The 11,861-nt window shown below is 36.1% G+C and overlaps 1 pseudogene across 1 annotated transcript; it reads left to right on the top strand.

The window, feature by feature from the left end:
* The first annotated feature begins 6,813 nt into the window (after window positions 1-6,813).
* LOC150034816 (pentatricopeptide repeat-containing protein At5g46100 pseudogene) lies at window positions 6,814-9,396 on the top strand (annotated as a pseudogene). Its single transcript, XR_016531184.1, has 2 exons — window positions 6,814-7,030; window positions 7,885-9,396. The product of XR_016531184.1 is annotated as a pentatricopeptide repeat-containing protein At5g46100 pseudogene (transcript).
* Window positions 9,397-11,861: the final 2,465 nt, after the last annotated feature.

Genomic DNA, 11,861 nt, shown 5'->3' with positions numbered 1-11,861 from the left:
TGGAGCTTCAAGCTATAGGTTCATAAAGTCCCCTTGGTAGTTCAATGGATTCAAGTAGAGAATCAGTTTTTGGGATAGTTTGAAGTGTTCAAATTAACAAGAGGGAATTTGATTATATATAATATAATTAAATTGATTCAATTATATGTGATATAATTGATTTGATATATTAGATACATTAATTGGAGAAATTAATATAGATATGATTTATATTAAATACAATAAATGAGAAAAGAACTATCATTTATATGTTGCATATGATGTAATATTAAAACTATAGGTTACAAATATAATATGATAAATTAGTTATTATATTTATTTAAAATTAAATTATAAGATAATTGATTTTCGGTTTTATCTCCTAATAACCAAATTAGTGGGAAGTTTTATTCAGTTTTGATAACTGATGGATAAAATGAAAATCATTTTCATGATTTTAGCATCCAAAGCATTTCAATCGGGAAAAAGAGAAAATGTTATACGATATCTTTGAGAGAGTACACGATCAAGTATCGAGTTTGCTAGACGATAGCTCCTCGATACTAAACAATCGAGTACCTAGTCTAAATAATAGACTTCGTCATTCTCCCACTTACTCAATCATTCAATTCCTCCTTCCCTTTACCAAATCCATACAGAGTCCACACCTCCTGGATTCTCACACCGAGAATACCAAGGTAACCGAGTGGTGGTGTTAAGTTTCTTATTCGAGGGTCGAGGATCAAGTTGCACTCGATTTTGTTCGAGGATATTCCAGAGGCGTTGCGCTCGTGCTGTTGGATCAAGGAAGTACGAGAAGAAAAGGTTCTTCAAGGGTATGTCCACTCGATCCCTTTGTTTTTAGCCCTTGAAGCATGCTGTAATTTACTTGATGCATAATTGTCCTATGTTAGATTGTAAATGTTGTTGTTCTTTCACAATAGGGTTTGGAACGATCTGCTTCCGCTCATTGGTTCTCTTTGTTAAGAGTTCCTTCACTTACAGACTCGAAACATGAAATAAATTGCCCAAAAATACAACAGGCCCTTACAATTTAATCAAATTAATAAGTAATCTAGGGCCAAAATCGAAAACATCTAATTTTAGCAGACTAACCATTCAAGCATTTGATAATGTAGAATATGAAAACCTACCTCTAAACGATTTTGTTTAAAAAAAATACGAAGAACGAAGATGCAAGGAATTGGCTCTGATACCAATTGAAAGGGATCCAATCCTGCAACAGATGTGTCTCGTATGAGAACGCCTTACATCCCATGATTCTATTTTTATAATAAACAAAATTGTTGTACTAGACGAAATAAATAAACACATAAACTAGCAGCTACTGGGGAAAGGGTTAGAATGATTCTTACCTTTGTAGATTCCCCAAGTGCCACGAATAATCCTCTCCAATGTTCAACGAATGGATCTCCAAATGATCTTGATCACCACCAACTCCTTGAGCGATCTCGTATACTACCACGAGAGTTACCTCGTTATTCTCTGGCATTCCAATAGAGGGATAGGTGATATCCAACTATTGGGAGAAGGAGAGGAGAATAAGGTGTTGGAGAGTAGAGAGGATTTATGGATTAGAAAAAAATTCTACACAATAACACTAAGGAGATGTGTATTGTAGAGTTTCTCTGCAATCAGAATTGTGTTTTCAGTACAGTCTCAAATGGTCATGGGGAGGTCTTTATATAGAGAAGAGCCAAACATCTTTCCCAATATATTTTTCTTTTCTATAATTAATTAAATAACATTTATTTAATTAATTAATCCATTTAATTAAACAACACTTATTTAATCAATTAGCTCAATTAAATAACACTTATTTAATTTTTGATTTACACAATAATTAAATAACTACTTACACATTAAACCCAGTTTAATGTATACATTTAATTATCATATACATCCCATGTATATATGCAAAACCTCTCTATTAATTCACTTGAATTAATTTGAATCTTATTCAAATATTGTTCTCCAATTTAATTGTAGATCATATCTATATAATTATATATTAATTTCATTACTATAGAGTTTCCTCAAATTAATTTGAACAATTCAAATTATCCCTCTTAATTATCCTCTAGTGAGTTAACGAGGGGACCTGAGGGATCTGTAGATCAGAAGCTCCAACGATATAAGATTAATTGATTAAACTCATTAACCAAGTTAATCAATATTCATTAACTGTGAGTACACTTCATTAAAGACCCACAACTGCACTCTTCTTACTATAGATATATTTCTATGTCCACGGATATAGACCAATACCAACAAGTTATTCCTTCACGAGTGTTCGTAACTCCAACTAGGTCAAATAACCGTTTTACCCTTGGGTTACCTCTGGCTTCTTAAGTACCAGTGCTTCTCTAATGAACAACTTGTTTATGATCCAACCAATATACAGAAACCCCTCTCGGGCCAATGAAAGAGTAGGGTCCTTTGTTCAAGTCTTGGAGATACCACTTAAGGGAACACTCGTCTACTTACCCTTAAGGCGGGAAAGACTAAATTCTATCTTGTATTATTATGTTTTGAGCTTCCCACTCAGTCTTGTCCCCAAAATGGTAAGCTTATTAGGTCGACAATCTGGCCACCCTCACCCATACAAATTAAAGAATAATTCCTTGTAAACAGGAGTTCATAATATACTCAAGATTAAGACTAAGTCACCTAGGTCATCCTAATGAAATAGGGATCTAACTAGTCAATGGTGTTACATCTAGTGGTTACTATTTTACGGTCCAGTTTTATGCAAACTCATTGCATAGGATACCCCCACTTGCATATCACCTGCAAGAACGTGTTGGATCATTACGTTTGTATCAAATACAAAGTGGGTCATATCCATAGTGTTACCAGGATAAGGTGCTCAGCCTTATCTTTATACTATAGACCCTTTAGGCTGTATCTTAAACATTGATCCATGTATATCTCCACATATAGTTCAAAACTCATAAGGCAGCCGTGGATGTTAGTTTATTAGATTTTGGAGTATTTAGACAAAATAGACAACAATATAAACAATAACATTTATTTATTTAACATCTACAACTCTTTATTTATGACAGTTAATTAATAACATTTACTATCTACGAGTTTTAAGGTATAAAACCCAACATTATGAACATAAGAAACTATGCTCTAAACTTTAAGACATGAGTGGGTCTAGGAGAGTAAAGTATTGATTAAGTGCTAGGAATATGAAGAGTAGGGGACTAACCTTGTATAAGTCATTTTAAGTTGAACATATTATGAGAGGTGAAGGAAGACTTGGACACATACTAGGATGGGAATGAACTTAATTGGGTGCATACTATGAGGATTTGGATGCATAGCACAAGTAGGGTTAACGCATGGGGATGTTCGTGGAAAGAATTTCACTAAGTGTTAGGCAGCATATGACACAACAAGTGATGAAACCCTAGGGACTTAAGGGTTGGGCGTATAAATGGCCTTGTGTACTCTATTTTGGGTCTATGAAGAGCAAGATGGAAGCATGAGACAATCCCTTGGGAAATACTTATACCAAGAAAACCTAATTTTGCATAGTTGGACACATATTTTAGGAGAAAAGCATAGTTGGATGCATAACCAAGCTATAAACCCAGGGAAGAAAACTATGCTATGAAAGGGAGATAAGTTGGTAGCATAGTTAGGGAACATGCGTCCAAACCTAGTGAACCATGCGTTGACTTGAGTTTCTTAGGCATTAAGGATCAAGTTGATAGCATAGTGAGATATGTGGCATAACCGGGTGAGATCTTAACTAAGTCCAAGTAGGTGGTGGAAAGCTAGGAACCAAAGTTGAGCATGCAAATTGTGGGATGGCCATCTCAAAAGGAAGTATGCATTAGACATTGCTAGGTAAAAACACCTAAGTTTGCATGCAAGTAGGTGGTGGCAAAGACCATGCACTAGCATTGCAACAAGTAAGCTTTCATGCAAGTAGGAGGTGTCTTGTGGAAGGAAGTTGAGAGAATGACAAGGATGGCTGGAATTTTCCTATAAATACATTGAAGGAAAGCCTCCTTTCACCTCACAACTCAAGTTTTCCCAAATAAGACTTAAAGAGGGAAGAGTTTGAGAAATTTTACGGTGTTATGTGAGTGTCATGTATCTAACCTCACTAACCATGCATTGAGGTGACATACCATACGCCCAACTGAGATTGAAATGAGCTGAGAAGATGATCCATGCATTCAAGAAGGTGGACCATGCATCCAAATGGCCTGGGGAAGCAACCATGCGTCCAACTGGTGTTGAGGAAGACCATATGTCCGCAGCAATTCTGAGTTTATCTGAAGCCTATTTTCATATCAGTTGGAGTTAGCAAGCTAAGTTTAGGGCCAAGAAGGTATTCTAAGGTTATTCTAGCCCTAAACATGCATTTCTAAGCTAACGTTGGGCTAGTGCAGGTCTAGAATTTCAGAAGAGACCAGGAAACCAGGAGGCTTGGAAAAGGGTGGAACCCTACTAATGAACTATGAACGGTATTCTTTAAAGGTTTCTTATGAGTTTTATAATTATGGATGTATGTATAGCTTGTTACGATGATGAGAATATGCGACAGGGGATGGTCAGAGGGTCAGGGGACTTAGTTCCTAAGCCTGTGACGAAATCGTACATGATGGTCAGGGGGTTATTGGGCCTAGTTCCTGAGCTTGTGAGAGGAACCTCATATGGGATGGTCAGAGAACCGACAGGTCTAGTTTCTGAGCCCATAAGAAGTGGATCTATGTGCACATAGTAATAAGAGAAATATGTTTAATTATCTATCTTGTGTGTAGGTAAAACAGGGAATGAGCTCGTTCAAGCTTGAGGTTTGAATAGTAACCTCGTTATGTGGATATGCTGATTAAGCTATTTGTCTCTTAAGATTGAAAGAGACCCTGTAAGTTGTTTATCATTCACTGAGCTTCTTGAAGCTCATTCTTTTATTTTATGTTTTCCTTCCCAAGTAGCAAAATATGGGGAATTCCAAAATACTGCTAAGGTCAAGGCCTGCCACACTACAGCCACACTTTCGAACTTAAGTTTATTATTATGAGTTTCTATAATTAAAAGTCTGGAGTTGCTAAGTTGAGTTTAAGGATTATGTAACTTTATACTGTTTGTAATAAAATAAGTGAAGCCAAGTGTTGTTGTTATATTTCCTTGGTCGAGAGGTTTGTAAGCAAAACAGGTTAGCGCGAACAGTAGGTATCATGAAAAGGTGGTGTCGCTCCCACACCTCCTATTAGGTTAAGAAGTAAGCTCGGGATGGGGTGTGACAATAATTGAAAAAATAGAGGAGAGATATCATACTTGTGAATAATAAAGACGAGAGGGAAAAAATAAACATAATTATATAAGAACGAAAATGATATAATAATTAATAAAAACTAAAAAGAAAATGTAAGAAAGAAAGAAAGATTAAGGACTCGTTTGGATTGACTTGAGAAAAAAATGTTTTTTAAAAAACTCATTTTTATTTAAACACTTTTGACCAAAAAAATGTTTAAAATGCTCTTCAAAATCTATTTTGATTGATTGTCAATCTCTCCATTTTTAAAAAAAAATACTTATTTTTTAAATTAAACACTTGAAAATGCATTCTAAATACACCAGAAAAAGGAGAAAGAGAATAAGAGAAGAGAGCACAGTGATGGAAAATAAAAATGGTAAGAGACTGAAGGGAAAAATATTAAAAAAAAGCTATGGTAAGAATTGTTCAACAATGTAAGTATCCACTGACCGAACTATCAATCCAAGTTCCCAACATAATGACATGTGAGAAGAAAGAATTTATATTAACACTGGAGCATAAAAAAACCAAAATATCGCAAGGGCTTATCCGCAAGAAAAAACCCCATTTTTTTGTGAGAGAGAAAAAACAACTGCGATAAGTAAGTGATTGCTTAGAGAGGCGAAAGAGTGTGAGAGGAAAGGGGGAAGTTGGAGGTTGAGAGTGCAGGGTGTAACCGATAAAAATCAGTGAATCAAACCGAACCGGACCAAATTGATTGGTTCGGTTCGATTTTTTAAAAAAATTAACTTGCGGTCACTAAGCAGTAGAATCAGTCGGTTCAGTTCGGTCCATAGTTTGCTACCCTAAAAATTTGAAAAAACCGAATCAAACCGATTAATATTTATTAAATATCATATCAAGTAAAACTGTAAAAGTATTATTATTAGGTAATCCTATAACTATAAGCCCAACCCAAATTCGGTTCAAATCTTTTTGTCTAATTAAAAAAAAAAAAAAAACCCTAATCTCAATTTCATGCCCGAGACGCCTCACCCTCACGGCCTTGCCGTCACTCACGTCTCACCAAGCCGGCCACCTTCATCCAAGCCTCAGTCAGATTCCAACAGCCTTCATCCAGCGCGAAATCGACTTTTAGCTAGCCGGAGGAGTACTCGGACCAACGACGCCTTCTTCACATTCATCCAACGGCGCGCAAACGAACCCAACTTCCAGCCAGCCGCCTTCTTCACGTTGTACTCGAACTTCCAAGTTCTCCAAATTAATGGATAGGTTGATTTTAATGTTTTGAAAAGAAAAGAAAATGATTTTGAAGGCAATAAAAAAAAAAAAAAAAAAAAAAAAAAAAGACCATCAGTTATAAATCGAACCGAACTGATCTCAACCGATTCAAGTTGGTTCGGTTCAGAAACTGAAATTGATGGAAATCCACGATTATGTTTTATTTTGAGAACCATGGACTTTGGTTGGATTCATGGTTCGACCTAAAACCGAACCGTGCACATCCCTTGAGGGTGCGGCGTGCGAACCGTAAGAAATAAATAAAACCTTGGATTAGATTATTGATTGAATTTTGCCATTGCCGCCCTATGAAGCTTCTGCAGCCTTTCAACCTGTACCTGATCCAGAGTTCAGCCATTTCCCCAAGCAGTAGATTCTTCAATTTACCACTTCCTGCTTCTGCATCTATCAATCTCTCACTTCACTCCAACTAAATGCAGTTCTAGAGTTTCAATCCGCGCGGCCTGGTCTGTCACTACCGATTAGCCTGCACCCCGTCGACAGGTACGCCTCCTTCTTTATGAACCGTAGGAAATAACTGATAAAAAAAAATGTATGGAAATGATTGTTTCTCAGATTCTTATCTAGTTCTATGGAATAAGGTAATTAGACTTTGATACTAGTTTGTGCGCGACCATTTTGGACCATCCCCTACTCCGGTTGCTATGCGGGGTTGCACTTAAATTTATGGGGAAATGTATGGGTTAAGAAATTGATGAAGCAATTTAAGCTAAATGGTCAAAAATTTACAGAATTTTGTTAAGAATTTACTTTAGAATCATTTACCTACCCCTCCAAGAACAGTGGGAATTGGGCAATGAACAAAACGATTATCAGAAGCAGGAAGGGGATGAACAAAGCGATTGTTAGGGAACAATAGTATAACAGAGCAAACCCAGAAACAAGCCTTCCAAGGCCAAAATACATCAGTTTTGTGGGTGGGGGGACAAGGCAAAAGTAGAGGCATTTGAATGTAGTTAAAAGTATATTTTATTTTTTAGAATAAAAAGTCACTCCTGTGGGGTTAATTCATTAGAACATTCATTCCCCAAAAAGTGTGAGTTCCCATCCACTTAGTCTGAGAAGTATACAAATTTACCCCCATTTATAATTCCCCCCCCCGGCGTGTATTTTACAAATGTTTCATTGCTTGATGGTGAAGAAACTTGGTTTGTTGCGAAACGTGCTAATGATTAATGAACCATCCACAGTGTGGTAACGATGCCTGTTCTATCCTATTCCCTAAAACAATAGAACGTTGGTGGTGTTGGAACTTCAAACATTCCTAGAGTTTATATGCACTGCGATTATTCTTTTTTATGGACTTCAAAATATTTAATAAGATTCATATGCTTCAGGTTCAGTCGGAAGTTAAGAAGTTTGATGCTTTAAGCAAGAGAGGAACAATGGGCAGTAAAGCTATGTTTAAATGGGCAAAAACAATCACACCTGCTCATGTTGAACAACTAATCCGAGCAGAACAAGAGATAAACAAGGCACTTCTCATATTCGACTCTGCAACGGCCGAGTATACAAATGGTTTTAAGCACGATCTCAATACTTTTAGGCTCATGATTAGCAAGTTAGTTTCTGCAAACCAGTTCAGGTTAGCAGAAACACTTCTTGATAGGATGAAGGAGGAGAAAATTGATGTCACTGAAGACATACTTCTCTCCATTTGTAGGGCTTATGGTCGTGTCCATAAGCCATTGGATTCCATAAGAGTTTTCCATAAAATGCAGGATTTCCATTGCAAGCCTACAGAGAAATCTTACGTTTCAGTGCTTGCCATTCTTGTGGATGAAAATCAATTAAAATTAGCTTTTAGATTTTATAGGTATATGAGAAAAGTGGGTATTCCCCCTACTGTCACTTCTCTTAATGTTCTAATCAAAGCCTTTTGTAAGAATAGTGGAACCATGGATAAAGCAATGCACGTGTTTCGTGAAATGTCTAATCATGGGTGTGAACCTGATTCATATACTTATGGAACTTTGATCAACGGATTATGTAGATTCGGAAACATTGTTGAGGCAAAGGAATTATTGCAAGAGATGGAGACAAAAGGTTGTTCACCTTCTGTGGTCACCTATACTTCACTAATACATGGTCTGTGTCAGCTGAACAATGTGGATGAAGCAATGGGATTGCTTGAAGATATGGTGGGCAAGGGTATCAAACCTAATGTGTTTACTTACAGTTCTCTAATGGATGGGTTTTGCAAGGCTGGTCATTCTTCACGAGCGAGAGACCTCTTGGAGCTAATGGTCCAAAAACGCTTGAGACCCAACGTGATCAGTTATAGTACATTGATTAATGGACTTTGTAATGAAGGAAAACTAAGTGAAGCTTTAGAGATTCTAGACAGAATGAAACTCCAAGGTTTGAAACCAGATGCCGGGTTGTATGGGAAAATAGTTAGTCGCCTCTGTGATGTTTGCAGATTCCAAGAAGCTGCAAACTTCTTGGATGAGATGGTCCTTTGTGGGATCACGCCTAATAGAGTTACATGGAGCCTTCATGTCAAGACACATAATAGAGTAATTCACGGTCTCTGCTCTATCAACGATTCAAATCGTGCATTTCAGTTGTATCTTAGCGTGCTGACACGTGGTATTAATATCACTTTTGATACTTTTTATTCTTTGTTAAAATGCTTCTGTAAAAAAAGGGATCTTCTTAAAAGTTCTAGAATTCTGGATGAGATGTTGATTAGTGGATGTATTCCTGAGAGAGAAATGTGGAGTACCATGGTTAATTGTTTTTGTGATGAAAGAAAAGCTTGTGATACTATGAAATTGCTGCAACTTCAGTTGATGAATTGATCTCTTGGGTCTATAATATTTATTAAAAGTTGCATTTCGTGAGCTCATATTCATTTTTGTGCAGCTGCACTTTGAAATTTTTCCTCCCTGGACAAGTATGCACATCATTATTTATTTTATGTTATATTTCCCAACTTCCAGTCTTCTTAATGGTATTTTCTACATAATCATTCTGTCAGTGGGAAGCCAAACAGAACATTGGCATACCGATTAGGATGATTTGTCCTGTTCCAATTATATCCTTACATCCAGACATTTTTGTAGCCTTGTAGGTAGCATTTGGTGTAAAGCCACGCGGATTACCACTTGCATTCACCATGCATTGTACGTATCATTAGCCTTGTTTTTGAACACCAGCGTCTTCTTTTATGAACTAATTCTCTCATTGCCTAGACATCTTTCTTATGCATGTAACTTGCCTCTTTTACATCGTTTTCCTTTTCCTTTTTGCCTTTTCCTCTAAAGACAGACATGTAGTAGTAGAAAAATTACATGACAGGCAATGCCATAGTTTATCATTTGGGTACAATTTCATGCTTTCACCTTCTCTTTTAGCTTGGGCATGACTTTCCATGCATACAGAAATGCTCATTAGCATTTCGGAAGAAAGTTTGGTGGTGTGCTATACTTTCTAGAAGTGGCTAACAACAGAATCATTGATGGTACTCTAGATTTTGTCTTTCTATTCTATGTGTCTTAATGATCTGCAATCAGCTGCCTTTGCAAATAAACAACAAATTGACATAAACAACAAATTGAACAATCCTATTCTATAATTCAATGAAAAACAACAAATTGACAACCTATTCATTTAAAAATCCATTACTAGCCGATAGAGTTTTGTGAAGTCTGGACATGAATCCCATCCCACCTGAGTTCTGTAAAATAAAAATTTAAAAAATTTAAAAAATTTAAAAAAAAAATTCAGGAAACTATATTTACTGTTTATAGATGGGTTCATGATTAAATTACTATGTAAGTGAATCTATGAAGCCCGAATTCTGAACCGTACTGAATGGGATATAATGTATACTAGGAAGAAGTAAAGGCCATTGTGTATAAGTGTGAGTTGTTGAGCTAGATATGTGCCTTTCGACTCATTCTAATAGCATTAGCACCATTTCTTGACCCTACCATACAATATTATGCGTTAGAAATTTTATGAGATGCTTAATATTTTAGCATATGGCCATGATGATTTGAATCTATAACGTGTAGCAAGTTCATAAAACTATTAAGATGATTAATTCTCTCTCTCTTTTTGTGTGTGTGTGTGTGTGTGTTGTTGGGGGGGGGGGGGGGGGGGGGGGGGGGGGGGTGCTGAGGATATTTAATGAACAAGCACATTAAGGAACTCGGTCCCAAATGGTTAGGTAGCTCTAGTTTATCCATATTAGGGAGGAAGTTATGGACCATCTATCTGTTTGTCAAATTATTACCCATGGAATAATTGATGTCATAATCCCCACAACAGCATCTAAGATTTTGATTGGCCATTCTAATTTCTAAGAGCATATTGTAAACCTTACCAAGTTGACTCCCCACAAACTAGCCATTAGTGTTTGGTGGTTGTAACAGAGATTGAGTGATATAGTGGGAGTGGGAGGCCCTCATCATGCAGTCATGTGCCTCTCCCTTACAAGTAACACCCAATATCTTTCTTTCTTTCTTTCATTTTAATTTTATAGTGCAAATTTTGACAATATTACCACTTGCAATAATTGACTGTCGTGTTTAGTTTGTGCCTTTCCTGTTTTGATTGATTATGTGCCAAAATTTCAACTCACAACATCTTTGTAGATAGATGGTGTGAGAATTGTGATGATGAGTTGTCTCGGAGGCAATTGGATTGTGACCATCCTTCTTTGGCCACACAAAAGTATGTTAAAATATTTATTTGGACATTTTTTTCTTTTCTTTTCCTTTTCCTTTTTTTTTTTTTTTTCTCTCTATCTCTCTTTTGGAATGGTAATAATTGATCAGCCTCCAAACTTTATTTTGATGTCAGTTGCTCTTTCTGATTTAGGCTTTTTATTGGCAATGAGATTGTTTGTTGCATTTTGGCACTTTTCCCTCAATTTAAGGACTAGTTGGCAAACCCAAAAGTGGTTATGATGGCCTATTCTTTATAGACATTCATTTCATACAATCATAGAAAAAGATAAAGCCTCCTCCAGAATCAGCAAGCATATCTTTTTGTTATCTCCCCCATTTTCTATCTACCAATTTTAGCTGATCGGTTTTACAAAAGAATAGCCTCATAATTTGAATCAGTTTTGATTTAAACAGACTATTTTCAACTATTTCTCCCTATGCTATGTTGCCTTTTGATGTAGACCTGAATCCACTATGATAAAATGTGATACCCTTCTGAAGATTTTATATATATATATATATATATATAAAGGAAACATCATGTACTTTTACAGTTTTAGTTAAATGAATCAACCTTAACTTTTTAATTTTATCAAATTAGACATTAAATTTAAATAAATAGGATATCAAAATTG

The sequence above is a fragment of the Benincasa hispida genome, chromosome 8 (assembly GCF_027475165.1).
Source record: "Benincasa hispida cultivar pf3 chromosome 8, pf3_genome.v1.1, whole genome shotgun sequence".
NCBI lineage: Eukaryota > Viridiplantae > Streptophyta > Magnoliopsida > Cucurbitales > Cucurbitaceae > Benincasa > Benincasa hispida.
This window is presented reverse-complemented; position numbering and strand designations above follow the sequence as displayed.